This window comes from Lactuca serriola, chromosome 5 (assembly GCF_051521515.1).
Source record: "Lactuca serriola cultivar US96UC23 chromosome 5, Lser_US96UC23_V15, whole genome shotgun sequence".
Classification (NCBI taxonomy): domain Eukaryota; kingdom Viridiplantae; phylum Streptophyta; class Magnoliopsida; order Asterales; family Asteraceae; genus Lactuca; species Lactuca serriola.
The window spans coordinates 159621815-159626406 of NC_136412.1; positions in this window are offsets into that span (position 1 = coordinate 159621815).

Sequence of the window (4592 nt, forward strand, 5' to 3'; positions counted from 1 at the left end):
ACCCTTGGAATTCCAAGTTGGAGACCATGTCCTACTCAAAGTCTCACCTTGGAGAGGTTTAATACGCTTCGGAAAACGTGAGAAATTGAACCCTAGATACATCGGACCATTCGAGATCCTTGCCAGGATCGGTCCAGTGGCTTACAAACTTAGACTACCTCAGGAGCTCCACAACGTACACCCTACCTTTCACGTATCGAATCTAAAGAAGTGCTTATCCGACGAGACCCTTGTCGTCCCTCTAGACGAAATTGCAATAAATGAAAACCTTCAATTTGTGTAGGAACCGGTAGAGATCATGGATCGAGAAATCAAAAGGACTAAACAAAGCCGCATACCCATTGTAAAGGTCCGCTGGAACGCCAAGCGAGGACCTGAATACACCTGGGAACGCGAGGATCAGATGAAACAAAAGTACCCGCATCTTTTTCCTAAAACTGTAAACTCTATCTTAGATTAAATTTCGGGACGAAATTCCCTTAACAGGGGGATGATGTGACAACCCTATATTTCCCAAAAGCATTGTAAACAATCGAAAGCCAAAAACAACGAAATTAACCTCGAAAATAAAGTGTTCAAGTATCTAAGTTGGGATACATCAAATATTAGATATCATGCCAAGGTTTCCAAGAACATAAAGAACGCTCAAAACCGGGTTATATTGAAGAAATTATAACCACTCGTATATTTACGACACGACGTTAAAACATTTTTTTGACATAAAAAGTAGAATCTCAATAAAATACATTTTAGCCTTAAGTATCTAAACCAAAGTCGTAGATCTCGTTGAAAGGTGAGCGTACATAAAAAGATCGCCCAAATTGGACCTCGTATGGAGAAGTTACGAATTTTCAAAGTTTCGTAACAGTAGTAGAGGGCTAAAAACTCAGATTGAAGATCGAATGTTATTTAGCTATCGCCACCTAAACGGAAGTTGAAGATCTCCTCAGTGATAATAAAACAATAAAAAGACAAACGAAAACCGACGTCGGATAAAGAACCTATGAATTTTTAACGAACTTTAGGAGGCCCGGCCTATTAAAAATATATCATTAAAAATAAATTCAAAATTAGCCGACGGAGTCTAAATGAAAGTTGTAGAGCATAATCTCACCTACGCGTGGATATAAAGGACGCGAAAAACGGAGCTCGTACGCGAAAGTTATGGAATTTAGAAGTCGGAAGCAGGGATTACGCCCCGCGTACTCTGGGAGTACGCCCCGCGTACTAGACCCAGAGTCGAGTCTCATCGGCCCGCCCAAGCTATGCTCGGCTAGACCCAGGAGTCCCATCGACCCGCCCAAGCTACGCTAGCTAGACCCGAGTCGTAAGCCATGACGGCATTTTACGCCCCGCGTACTCCGGAAGTACGCACCGCGTACGAGGGTTTCCAGCCCTATAAATAGAAAGCATAAGCTTCGAGTTTAGGCACACCTTCACCATTTCTCAGCCATTCTCCCAGCTCCAGAGACCATTTTCTTACCTTGGTTTCCGCACTCGAGCCCCCGACGAAAGATTTACGTTGCAGAAACCCCCGAAGAGCCCGACGACGCAACCATCCGCGGTCGAAGTTCTGCTCAACCCTAGCCTCTCTCTTCAAACTTAACGAGTGAGTTCATACCCCTACTTTTCAATTCTTTTCATGTTTTAGGGGGGAAATACAAGTACATTACAAATCAAAGTATCATTTTTATAATATCGTTCTTATAAGGTTTTGGTACAAAATTAACCTTATGTTTAAAGGGCTATTATATCACCAAGTTGTTATTACCAAATGGGAAATACTTTTGAGAAACTATAATGAGTGTAGTATTCAAGTGATTCATACGTTTTACATATACATCTCGACAAATGAAATGCTTTCAAAAGAAGTAAAGTCTTTATTATCGTAAATCTGTTTATACCAAGTAATGTGAGACAGCTTCACGTACGTTCGAGTATGCATTTTAAATCCTGTATTATATACCATAATCCCTTGTAGGGGGAGCGTGATACTTGTGTATAGATCTATACGGGATTGACAATCCCACACCTAAGCTGTTAGCTACAGCTAGGCCGGCAGGCCTAGGGTGACAAATGTCATAACAGTTCCAACGCCTGAAGAACGTTGTTACAAGCCGTCAATGTCAATAGCATGGTTATAAAACTCACATAAAAGTATAAAAACAAGTTTGATTTACGAGATTCATATATGCATTTCAGTTTTCCATTTTATCGTTAACACAAATTTTATCACTATTATTCAAGTATGGAAAACACAAACGCACTCCAACACGGGAAACTTTTCAAATCATTTATAGAAAATATTGGATTATCTGAAAACCTCGTTCATCGGTTTACTATCAAAAAGGACATACTTTTCAATGCAAAACACTTATGAACTCACCAACTTAATTGTTGACACTTTTTCGAAATCACTTGTATTTCTCAAGGAATCAGTAATACAGGTAACCACTAGCTTTTGGAGAAAGGAACACTAAGGATGTTTTATTATGGAACATTTATCATCTCATTGTAATATTCTTTTGCTATATTGTATAATGCAACAACATACGTTTTCATTATATATGTGATGGTTGTGTTACTTTCTTTACAATATTCAATGGTTGTGATACTACGTGAAGTCATCCACCCCCGAATGTTTCCGCCATTCTGGTTTGGGGGTGTGACAGTTTTTGTTTTCATTGGAACCTCCTAACCTTATGCCTCTTGATTATTTAAAATCGTCAATAATGAAATAAAATCGAAGGAAATAAAGTTATATACATTATGAAAAGTAGGAGATTTGAACCTTCACTCCAATTGAGAAAGAAAGCAATTTTCAATTGTTTTTTGGATTTTCTTTTTGAATGGAAGTAAACACACTTTTGTACATACAAAAAGTAAATGTTTAAGGATAGATGTTATCTAGATTTAACATTCCTAGACGGCCTAGGAAGTATTGAAACTTTGTTTCATCGAGAGCCTTAGTGAAGACATCGGCAATTTGATCTTCAGAGTTGATGAAGTGTAGTTCGATATGACCCTTTTGAATGTTGTCTTTGATAAAGTGATATCGAATATCGATGTGCTTTGTCATGGAATGGTGAACGGGATTGTGAGAAATAGCAATTGCACTGGTTGAGTCACAAAATATGGGAATTTGTGAGATTTTGAAGCCATAGTGTCACACCCCGAAAACCGAAGGCGGAAACATTTCCGGGGTTGACTCCACGTTGAGTATCAAATCCGATGCACATAGTAAGTAAAGTAAAACAACCATTACATTACATAATAAAGTTTTTACAGTTGTTGCAAAAGTAAAGTTTATACAGTTGTGATACATAGTATATATAGACAAAATGAAACGGGTCTTCATGTACTCCATCTTCTGATCAAAAGAAATCTTCGGGTACCTGTTCTATCGCTGACCTGAGAACACAAGCGGTTTGAAAATCAGCATAAAGCTGGTGAGTTCATAAGCGGTTTTTGTTTGTGAACATGATTCGAGTTTCCTTTCTGTTTCTGAAATGTCGTATGTACCAAGAAAATCCCATATTTTCTTAATAGTTAGTTTTTGATTCACAATTGAAAGGTATGATAAGTTTATACATTGAAAACATGTTTATTCATGTGAAAATGTATAGTTGGTTATCTGACTGATTAAACTAATCTGTTTGCTTATCATGTGTTACCAGAAAAGTCCCATACTTTCCTTATTGTGTATTACAAATTGTAAAAGATGTAATGTTATCCAGTTTGTTACTCTTCTAGTTAGGTAAGTGTTAACCAGAAAAGCCCCATGCTTTCCTGCATTTTGGTTTCAAATGTAAACGATTAAAAGATGTAAAAGATGTAACTGTGATTTGGTTCCCATGTTTTCCCCAGGAAAGTCCCGTACTTTCCTGAATGTTAGTTACAGTGTTGTGAAAGATGTAAAAGATGTAAAAGATGTATAAAGTGATTCATTATTACTATAAGTAAATCTCTGTTATCCTAATTGCGAGTTCCATAACCATACAATAGACTAAAACCTGTGGCAATAAGTAGTCCACATGTGGCAATAAGTCGTCCACATACTTATGACTTTCGTTACCCTTGAACCATTTCGGTTCGGCTGTAGCTAGCAGCCAGGTGTGGGGTAGTCAGCCCCGTATAGATCTATACACTTAAGTCACGCTCTCTAAATACCAGAGATTCTGGTTATGGGTGTAGTCCTCCACTCACGTACCTTGGTGGAGTGTTCTCCAAGGACGTGTTTCCAATTATACAGGATTAACAAATTTACTAGTAATAATATGATAGTCCTCCACTCGCGTATATATGTAGAGTGTTACCGAGGACAAAACAGTGTACAGGTATTATATTCAAGTGTCTTATGTAATGCTTTTAACTGATAAAATGTGGAAAATCATTTGTGAAATATATGTAAAACATAACAGTTTAAAGACCTATTTCACAAATATATGTTACGTGATCTGCATGTTCAAATGGTTATCAGTTGTGGTAATCAGTAACAAAAGCATATGAATTAATAAACATGCATCTGAAAACATGTTTTGAGTACAAGAATTCCCTTGTACTTTGCTTGTGTTCCCCCCCTAAAAACAGTG